This window comes from Artibeus jamaicensis, unplaced genomic scaffold, assembly GCF_021234435.1.
Source record: "Artibeus jamaicensis isolate MK-2021 breed Jamaican fruit bat unplaced genomic scaffold, CSHL_Jam_final scaffold_1964, whole genome shotgun sequence".
Taxonomy (NCBI): Eukaryota; Metazoa; Chordata; class Mammalia; order Chiroptera; family Phyllostomidae; genus Artibeus; species Artibeus jamaicensis.
Window position 1 is genome coordinate 51,290,781 of NW_026522030.1, and position 11,720 is coordinate 51,302,500.

Consider the following 11,720-nt stretch of genomic DNA (forward strand, 5'->3'; position numbering starts at 1 on the left):
TATTTGCCAAGGAAGAAAGGAAGAGGGAAGGGAGGGCAAGAGATAAACCGTGCTCCTAGCATAGGAGGCACTTAACTGGTCTTCTCTCTTTTGGTTCCAACCACCCTGAGAAAAAACTGCCATTAGAAAAGGTGCAGCCTTGCCCTAGGTCATCAGCTGAGGGGTAGCAGAGCCAGGATCCCGAAATGACCTGACTCTACAAGGCCTAACTGAGAACGCGGGCATGTGTTGCCCACAAGCACCCTGGCACACCTGGGTGTTGCAAAGGCTATTTCTGCTCACTAAGGGGCGGGGACTGAATCACAGCCCAACAAAATGCTACGGTGGAAGCTGCCAGGCATATTGGAATAAGATTTATGTTGGCCTATCTATTATTAGGTTTATTGTTTCACGAGCTCACCTGGAAAATACACCTCATGGATGGCCCTTATTACCATGCCTACAAGCAGCTGAAAAATCTGCCTGATGCTCAGAGCAAATACTAGGTAAATATTACCCAAAACATGTACTTCATTTGAATGAGTTTTTGAAGATAGAGTGCAATGGTTATGTCGAGAAACAAATACAAAAAAAAAATCAAACAAAACAGAAAAACTAATACTAGGATAGAGCTACCATAAACAGGGGTGAGGCAAACCTTTATTTAAGTGCTGTTTCTGCCCATCGGTAACCATGAGTCTCAGAGAAAATGACTTCATTTCACCAAGGCTTGGTTTCCTGAGCCATACTGGCATGGATAAGAGCAGCCGAAACACCTTATAATTAAAGTTCCTTCTCAAATTCTCATGGCATGTGAGCTCCTTTTAGGTGTGGATTGAGCATATTCTCTTACCTGTCTCTGTTCTCGGGGGTTTCAGCGCACGCCGACCCTTGAACAATATGGGTTTGAACTTCACAGGACCTCTTTCACATGGGTTTTCTCCCCTGAATGCAGTCTGCTGTTTGCGTCCTTCGGTTCACAGCCACAGGTTTAGCCAAACGTGGATGGAAAACAATATGTTCGCCCTCCCAACGGCAGATTCTCAACCACAGATTTCCAATGGTTGAATCGTGCAAGCAAGCTGACTATACAGTCAAAAGGTATATGAGGGTTTTTCAGGCCCGGGTGGGGTCAGCACCCCAAACCTCCATGTTGTTCAAAGGTCAACTGTATAGTGTACGTTTGCCTGCCCAGGTGAAAGTCCTTGTTGTAACCAGCACCCCAGACACCCTGGCCCCCTTCAACAGGTACCTTTCGGATTTTCAGCTGTTTGAACTGATTGGCCCAGAGATGCTCTGCGGTGTGATCATTCATTCCACCTTCTGCCTACAAAAGGGTCTCCTTGTAACTTCTAACCCTTAGTTCTAGCTGTGTTCATTGGACCTAACACAAGCAGTCATGTCACTCTTCCCTGTGACAGAACTTCAACATTTGTCAGTGACGGGGAACCTGACCCTGCCAGATATAATATCAACAGTGCCATCAACCTCAGTTTTCCTTGATACTTACTGTGCCAACACTAGGTTTCATAGTAGCCCTTTAGCATGAAATACAGAACACAGCTTTCCAAAAATGGGATAATGCCACAGCTACATGTTTTCAATGAAAGTAGGAACTTGGGGAAGAGCTGGGATGGCAGAAACCTCATGGGAGACAAGGCACGCATCATTATTTGTTCGGCTTCCGGCGTGAGCTAACTGCCCAGTTCAGAGAAAGGAAAGAATCACCCCAGAGTGTTCCCTCAGCTCACCCTGATATGTTTAATATTGCCTAAATTACTCACTGACAGTTGCTGGTCCAGAGATGAAACTAGGTAATGATTCTTTGTCTCCGCCCCCCACCTTTTTTTAGTTGGGAGGCTAGGAATATATTGCTTTGAGGAAGAGACCACACCAAATTAGACCACGCTTACTGGAAAAAGGAGAGTATAAATTTTAAAGTAAATAAAGAGTTTTAAAGCACAATGCAGATTATGCAACATGCGTGCTTATCATTGAGCTTCCATGAGAACTTGGGAGCCATCTGGCAGCAGGGAAAACCAAAACAGCTTCCCTCCACAGAAGAAGCTCTAACAGGCTCAGATTGCATCTCAAACAGTGACTCTCAACTCTGACCGCACAGTAGATGCACCTGGGGAACTTTCAAAACTAGCCAGCCCCACTCCCCACGTGCAGCCAGGGGTGCGAATCACTGGTGTAGAAAGAAAATGGTAGCCTGTGGAAGGCAGAGTCATCAGGAGACTTGATACCAGCCTCAGTAAACAGCAGCTAATTCTGCCCATTATCCACGGAGCCTCTTGTCTGCTCAGGTGAAGGAAATCTATGTGGCTGCAGGAGGTCAAGCCAGTCACCATATGGTATTGACTCCAAGCGGGGCAACATTATTTCCTCTGCTTGTTTCTCTCTCATCTTTCTTTGGCTCCCAGATATGATCAGAGCAGCCTTAGAACATAACCCCAATGGAGAGATAAAGGCAACTGTAGTAAGAACACCTCCGACCTTCGTCATTGTCCTCTGAGATCAGCCCTATAATAACAATCACACTGATGACTTGCAAATCTGCTAGATGGCACCAAGCCAGAAGCTCTATTGTAATTTTGAAAAACAATACTTCACTCTGTATATGGGGATATTGAAACTCAAAAGGATTAGGCAACTTGACGAAAACACACATGGCTAGGACACAACTTTATCTGGTTCTGCAAACCATGTCTTTCCAGCCATACTTCCATACCTGCCCCCTACATAGTTCTTCCCTGATCCTGAAATTAAATGAAGGCCAACCCTTAAGGAAGCGCCTCTGGGAAACCAGACAGGATGGGGCAGAGAGAGCAGCAATCCAGGGGTGTCCAAGCTGCAGCCCACAGGCCACATATGGCTCAAAGCAGCTGTGAATTTGGCCCAAGACAAAACCGTAAATTAACTTAAAACATGATATTTTTGTGATTACTTGTCACAATGTATTTTTCGCATTTTCTTTCTTTTTTATTCAAAATTTTTAATTTTCTTTTTATCATTGTTCAATTACAGTTGTCCCCAGTTCCCCTATTACTCTCCCCACCCTACCCACCCCCACCTGCTACATGCAATCCTCCCCCCGCACCATTGTCTTTGTCTATGGGTCTTACACATGTTTCTTGATGTCGCAATGTATTGAATGTGTGGCCCAAGACAATTCTTCTTGCAGTGTGGCCAAGAGATGCCAAAAGCTAATTAGATAACCCTGGTCAGTCATTCCTGCTTTAGAATGTGTGAGGAGTGACATGTGCCACCGACAAGGAAGCAAGGAAAGAGCAGAAGCAGAGACCGCATGGCACCCACCACTGAGGAGAAAAATAGTGTGTCAAGAGGGGACAGGGCGTCCCACATGGTTCAGTGAGGCCAAGGTAACTGAACATGTACAAACTCCACTTTGTTTCCTCCCTCTTATGACCTGCCTCCCCCTCTTTTTTCCTCCTTCCAAGAAAAACTCATTTACCTGTTACAAGATTTAACCAAATCACAGGAAGGCCAGTAAGTCAAAGGCAGTGCATTGATTTCTGGTTTCAGACTCTCAGCGTCAGAAACCTGGTCGGGATGCTGGTAAGGAGGAGCAAGGAGTGGAGGAGTGTGTTTCGGAGCGAAAGGTGTCGTAAGGGGGGAAGAAACAGTTCTGTTTTGCTCTGCGTGGTGACCTGGATTCCACTCTTTGCGGCCCTAGCTAGAGAAAAGACCTTTGTCCCATGGCAGCCAAGGGTTGGGTTAGCTTCGCAGTTCAAGTTAAGCCAAAAAGCCTAATTTTTGGTTTGCATGTACAATGTTTGTTCCTGAGATCACAGGTTTTCCCCTGCTCTACACATCTCTTCTCCAAGAAAGGAGAGCAGGGGCGGTGCTTGCAAGACAGACGTCCTCCCCAGAGACCCGATCTGAGCCTTAGGCCCCTCCTTCAACATAATCAAATGTCGACTGCAGGAAGCCAGCGGTGAGACAGACTTTCCCACAATGCCCACTTAGCAGGACATCAGGTCGGAAGGGCTCCCTGGAAGCCAGTACAAACAGAGCCGGGCACAATTTTCCAGGGGCCCTGACAACCAGACGGGTTTCTCAGCTTGGCTGCTGCCCACACATCCAGGGGTTGGTTTTCAAATATCCCCGAAGGTAATTACAAGCCTGTTCCCTCAGCAGGGAATTAGAGTGGGAGTGATGCTGGGAATCAGGGAAAAGGGAAAACCTTTCTTCCACATCCTCCTGTCGCCTACCCCAGTTGGGCAACGAGGGGAAATTAATACACTGTGAGGTAAAGACGCTGCCTGTGGAGGTGCATTGGAGGAAGAAAGGCAAGAATATGGTGCTAAACAGGTAGCAGGATGAGATTTTAAGAAACCAAAGTCTACTAGTCATGTGTTTTGAAATTCCACAGGACAAAACCCCTTAGGGGGCAGAGTCTAGCTTCAATCCCGAGAGCTGTCCATACATACATTTAGCTATAGAAAGATGAAAAGAAGCAAGATATCCAAAACTAGTAACAACAATTTGCACCTTTTCTGATCTTTCCGTTATGTCTCAGGCACTGGGACAGGTGATATTCAAGCATGATGTTATTTAATCGCTCATAACAACCACTTACCGGAGCCTTAATGTTTCCACTTCTCAGATGAGGACACCAGGGCCACGGGAGCTTTAGTGATTCGCCCACAAAGTTTGGCTTTCTGCTGTGCACTTAATCACACCTTGCCTGGTTTATTTCTATTGAATTGGGGTTTCTCTCAGGTTCTAGCCAACCAGGGCATTTTTAAAGGGCATTAGAAGTACTTCCCTGGGCCCAGGGAGGAGAAAGCCCACAGAAAGGAGGAAGCCAGTTTTACCTCCTCCTGTGTCCTGAGTGAAAATCATGGTCCCAGCACACGATTGGACAAAATGAGAATGGCCTCAGCTTAAAGGTGAATTATCTTCCACAACTTCAAAAGCAAGATACTCAAACACCTCATATCTTTGAATCAAAAGCCTGAATAGTGCCAGCTTATGTGAGATTAATAAAAGTTTCATAAAGGAATGGATGAATAAATCAATAATTTTTTCTCTCAAGAGTTTCAAGACAAGGCTGGGATACATTTCTATGGCTTCTTCCTTCCGGATTTTCTGTATGTATGTTCATGGCTGTGTGCCTCTGCTTAGGAACTTTCAGCTTAGAAGAATCAGGCCTGAAGACAAAGTGTAGCCATGTGAAATTAGGCACTCAGTAATTTCTTGTTCAAAAATCACAGCAGTGATTTTTTAAAATATCATGATATATTGCACTCTCTTATCTATGTTTCTTCCAGTAAACAGAAAAAATTCAACAAATCCAAGTACGTTTCTAGAATTCTTTTTCTCCGTTTGCAAGGAAGACAGTCTTCCAGTGATACCTTCTTTAAAAATAAAGTGCATATAATTTTCTACATCCAAGACGTAGAGTTCTCTATTTGTGGAATATACTAAAAAATAGATGCATCTGCCATAATAAATGCAGAGCTTTAGCACTGAAGTGTCTGTCCAAGCTCACAGATAGGCCTTCTGACATGTTGCGGGTAATCTGCTCTCGAATGGCCGAGATTAGTTTTGTCAGGAGGAGGCCATTTTTGCTCCTGAACTCCCACCTGGCTGCACCTCCCCGCTGACTTCCGTACCTGCCCACAGCAATATGCGTTGGCTTTGGCATGTGCCCGGCCGCGCACACCATCAATGGAATCCATTGTTCCCCAGCGGGGCACCTGCACTGCACGGCAGGCTCAAACAATGAGGCCATACCGAGAACTCCTCCTTCCTCCTCAGGGCATTCACTGTGAAAGAAAACTTGTTGAGGCCTGGAAGCCCACCTGCATCCTAATTAGGCTGCTTGGCCAACAGTTAACCACCAAAGTCTCCAGGTGAATACAGAAACTACTTCCAAATCTCAGGTACCTGCAAAGCCATGGGCCAAGGCAGTATGAGCATCACGTCTGCACTCCCCTTGCCTCCCAATGAAGGGTGGTTGTGAAGAGTGAAGAGCCAGCAAGGGGTTCCAACTGGGCCCTGCGACTTCTGGGTGCTCCGCTTTTCAGAAAGACACACGCCCCCTTAGGCCGTGCTCAGTTGTCTGAGATCAGCGCCAGAGGGACTCAGTAACCCACCTGGGTCAGGTCTCAGCCACATCACAGGAGGCCATCTCTGAGGAGGCCTCAGTGCACTATTATGACAATAAATACAATTTAATTAAAAATTTTTTGCTCTTTTTAATATCTTTTACTTATATGTTGGTTTATTTGAGTTTAAAAGACAACATAAAAGCAACGATTGTGGGTTTTGTAGTCGGGCATGTCTGGGTCCCAGTCTGAGGTCCACCGCACGGAGGACGACTTTGGAATAAATGGTTTAACCTCTGAATCTCTTTTTCATCATCAAAATAAGAGTAATTAGAGCCAAAACCTTATTGAGAATTAAATTAAATAATACATGTAGGACTTCCGCCAAGATGGAGGTATAGGTGGATGTGCCGTGCCTTCTCACACAACCAAGTTTAGGGACAACTAAATATTAGCACCAGAAAACACAACCAGAACACGGAAAATTGAACTTTTCGGAAGTCCGTTAACAACAAATTCTTCAGCCCGACCGGTAAGGGGCGAAACCGGCGTCTGGTGAGGCGTTGCATAGGAGGGCTCGGTCGGACGGACCCAGGCGCGGAATCCAGACGCGCGAATCCAGACGCACAGGTTCCAAACGCAGGATTGGACCTAGTGAGCGACCGAGCAACCCACCAGGTGAGCGACTGCAGAGGAGACAGAGGGGAGGCGGTGCTGCGTGTTGACTGCGGTCGCCTATTTGCACGAGAGTGGACAGGCGAGGGAGTGGGCGGTTGGACCGGGCCCGGTGTCCCCGTGGCTTGCGGCAGTAGAGGGCGCCGCCATTTCCCGCTCTGACCACGCCTCCACATACAGCGTCACAACCCAGCGACGTGGGAGTCCAAGGCGCCGCTTCTCTCACTTAAAGGGCCAGAACAGACCAAAAATGTCGCAAGAAGACCTCAAAGCCCCAGAGATAAATATAAGCGACGAAGAAATAGCAAAACTCTCAGACGCACAGTTTAAAACACTGGTCATCAGGATCCTCACAGATCTGGTTGATTATAGCCACAAATTAGAGAAACATATGAAGGCTAAACTAATGGAAATGAATGGAATTCCACAGAAAACCAATAGCGATGAAAAGGAAACTGGGACTCAAATCAATGGAGTGGACCAGAAGAAAGCAAATAATGGCCAAACAGAAAAGAGTCAAGGAGCAAGAATTCAAAGAAATGAGGAGAGTCTTAGGAACCTCCAGGACATCTTTAAACGCTCCAATATCCGAATTATAGGGGTACCAGAAGGGGGAAAGGCACAGCCACCAGTGGAAAACTTATTTGAACAAATAATAAAAGAAAATTTCCCCAATCTGGCAAAGGAAATAGACTTCCAAGAAATCCAAGAAGCTCAGAGAGTACCAAAAAAGTTGGACTCAAGAAGAAACACACCAAGGCACATCATAATTACATTAGCCAAAATTAAAATGAAGGAGAGAATCCTAGAAGCAGCAAGAGCTAAGGGGACAGTCACCTACAAAGGAGTCCCCATCAGACTGTCAGCAGATTTCTCAAAAGAGACCTTACAGGCAAGAAGGGGCTGGAAAGAAATATTCCAAGTCATGAAATCTAAAGACCTACAACCAAGATTGCTCTATCCAGCAAAACTTTCATTTAGAATGGAAGGACAGATAAGGTGCTTCTCAGATAAGATCAAATTCAAGGAGTTCATCATCACCAAGCCCTTATTATATGAAATGTTAAAGGGACTTATCTAAGAAAAAGAAGTTAAAGAAACATGAACAGTGAAAGGACAACAAACTCACAGTTATTAACAACCACACCTAAAACAAAAGCAAACTAAGAGGACAGCTAGATCAGGAGTGGAAACACAGAAATGAAGATCTCAAGGAGGGTTAGCAACAGGGGAGTGGGAGGAGGAGATGGGGGGAGAAGGTACAGAAAATAAGTAGCATAGACAGTAGATAGAAAATAGATGGGGGGGGGCAAGAATAGCATGGGAAATATAGAACCTAAAGGACTTGAGACACATGGACATAAACTAAAGGGGGGTAATGGTGGGGGAGGGGGGTGCAGGGGGGAGGGGAATGAAGGGGGGAATAGAACAACTGTAACAGCATAATCAATTTAAAAAAATAAAAAATAAAAAAATAAAAATAAAAAATAAATAAATAATACATGTAAAATATTTAGCACAGGCTTTCACCCCACAATAATAGATTCTTAATAAATGGCAACTATTACTCTATTGGTGTAATATAAGCCCAAAGGTAAGTTAATAAAAAAATATTATGGTAGAATGACCCGTATGATTCCCGATATGTCATTAGTAATGATGGTAGAATTGCTGGTGACACATTGCTTTTTGAATATGCACCTTCACCCACACTTAGCAAGGTTTGTAATTTTGAGATCGATATTGATGACCAAACTGCTTGACTTTGCACAAATCTAGAAAACAGACGAGGTCACTGGTTATTTTCATTTCTAGTTCTAATTTGAGGTTCAGAGAATTCTAAAATCTTCAAGTTCTATATCACTCAGAAAAAGATAACTAAATTATTTTATTGCACTGAATTTTAAGACCTATATTAAGCAAATTAGATCTGCTAGTTTGACCCTACGTAAATCTCTTTTTTTCTCCACTATTTGAACAAGTCGCCTCATCGTTCTGTGCCTCAGTTTCCTCATTGGCAACACAGGAATATTATTAGTATTTACCTTTCCTGAGTCTTCTGAGGATTAAATAAAATAAAGAAGTAACATCCTCAGCCCACAACCTAACTCAGCAATCATTCCACAAATGTTAACCAGGTCCGCTCTGTACTACTGCTGACAACACTGTGTCCCTCTCGTGTCAAATGTTTTCCGCCCTCCATCGTCCTCTGTTGCACACCTTTGTCACTGCTATGGGAAAATGTTGACATTGGTAGCTTGGTGGTGATTTCTACCATGTGCTGTTAATTGACTTACCTCTCCTTACCAACGTTCGCTAAGCTGGGTACAGAAGGCGCCCGAGACTTCTCGCCAGAGGGGCAGCAGAAACAGAAAACAAGAAGGGGAAAGCACGGACCTGGAACAGCCCACGTGGATTTCATTAGCACCCGGCAACACACTCCCAATTTCATCAGGACTCCCAGTGAGGACGTACGTGAGCTAGAGCAGAGCCCAGTTTTGACCTCAGGCTACCCAGGCAAGAGGTCAATGAGTAAATTAATACGATCTCCACCAGGCCCAATGGACTTCGGCTCTCATGGAGGTGAGATCATCTCAGTACTGTGAATTTGGTGGCACAACTCTTGTCCCAAGCTTAAAACAAATCTGGGTCTTTCCTGTTTGAGGAATTTAATTATATGCAAGGTTTTATAAGGACATAAGAGTTACATGTAGTTACATGTTTAACTGATTAACCAAAAAAATAGGAATAGATAAAATCAAAACTTCTCCGCAAAGCTGAAGATACAAGCATGGAGTATTTGGGAAAACAAATCACACGTGTCAGGAAAAGTCAAGAACATTTAAGAATCATTTCTTTGATCTCTACTGCATTCCATCTACATTAGTTACCTGATTAAAGGCTAGCTAATAGTCTGTGGCTACCATGGAGCTAGGTCTAAAATGAAAAATTGATAGGTGTATAATATAATTTTTGTGATCTTAATCCTCTCTTATGGCCTATAAGTGACATTTATATTTTTCTATCTCCTTTTTCCCTAACTTAATGTGATTCTTGGTTTTCTCAAGCTATGCCTCACACAGTAACATGTTGAGTTCACTGAAGGGGTTGACTGCACTCTAGTTTGTGCACGTACTTTCTCTCAAATGAAGGAAACAAAGGAGACTATGACTTGCTTTCCTTTTCCCTGCCTGTGTGGGCAGGAAGACACAAAGTAAAACTAATTAGGCTTAACCCTTGATTTCTTAGTATGTGTTTTTTTAGAAAACTTCTCTATAAAAAAAAAGAGTGTTTGTATTTACAAATAGGGCAGTGTCTGTGTGTGTGTGTGTACATGTAATTTAAATTCTCACCTGAAGACAGTAAGAGGAAGAAAGAAACATCAGTGTGAGAAACATCTATCACTTGTCACCCATATGTTCCCCAAAGGGGCTAGAACTTGCAACCTAAGTATGTGCCCTGACCAGGAATTGAACCTGCAACCCTTTGGTTTACGGGATGACACTCCAACCAACTTAGCCAGCCCCCCAGCCAGGACAGGATATTGTTTAATCTATGTTACTATTATCCAATTGAACACTAATTTGGAATTGATTACTTTGCTAATTATGAAACAACTGCAGAAGAATTTCAAAAATAGAAGTTCACAGTAAATTAATGGAAAAGCCAAACATATGCTTATGTATTCTCATTTCTGCAAATTCCAGTTTATATTAAGTTTTGTATGGGGTATTATTTAATAGGAATCAACTCTTCCTGGAACAAAAAAAATCAATTATCATTTTTAATTCAACGAGTCTCTTCTATTTAATAAATCAAACACTAATTCTATGGCAGTTAAGAAATAGAGATATTTGAGTATTCTGGTTAATTTGATTTAGTGTTGCAAACACTAAGTTGTTTATGTGTTTGTGTTTTTAAAAATGAGACAAAGAGCTAGAGTATACATGGATAGGGACTAAAACTTTATTTAGAAATATTTTAATTTAAACTGATCGTGATAAAGTTCTCTCACCGTCACTCCTTTGACAGGTTTCTCCAGAGAGGTGTGTAACGCCACTTTGTTTTCGTGCTCACAGAGAATTCTGCTCCTGAAATACTACAAATGTGAGGACGTACGGAGGAAACACACGGGATCAGCGCAGGGCGACTCTGACTCAGCATTCCAAACCTCTCTTCTGAGAAAAGTCTCTTTTCCTTCACATCTTGGGGGAGGGCAGTCACCATGGGCCTGCAGCCAGGACAGCCCTGGGCCACAGGACAGTACAGATTCCACGCATTTTCCTCAGTGGTCGCTCACAGGAGGTGAGAAAGGCAGGAGGGGGCTGTGCGAGGCTCCTTTGCATACTTTGGAAATGCTGCGACCCAAACAGAGCCCAGCTGCCCTTGCTTAATGTGAAATCATCAGTCCCCACCCTTCCTATTTGTCACCTCTGCCTGCTTAACCCAGTTACGCATCTGCCCTGTCCCCATCTGTATCCATGGCCTTGTTGAACCCTGCAAAAAAAAAACTGCACATCACAGTGGCTTCTTCATATAATGTACCCACGGAGAAATCATGTCTTCAAATAATAGTGGTGATAACTTCCTGGTAACTGCAAGTTCCCCACCTCCACTCTGCCCTTCATTTATCATTCAGGCCCTGGTATGAATTACTTTGGTCACATCAAACTGAGCCCTGCAGTCTCCCCCAAAGGGGGCATGTTGTTGACACGGAGGGCAGGACCACACTGGAGCAAAAAGTAGTGTGAGCATTATTGGAGGTGCCAACCTTGAGCCGAAAGGACAATTGTGGACAATCGAAGGGTGTTATGGGAGTGTTCAGGCACTGGAGAACAGGAAGTAAGGGCAGCAAGCAGGACAGGGCATTCCACAGAGCGAGGGGGCCTGGAAAGAAAGAAACTTTTGCTTCCTTTCCCATGGGAGCAACTGGCATGTCCCATGAAGACTTTGCAGGGCTCCTTCGTACACATTTGGAAAGCTGCG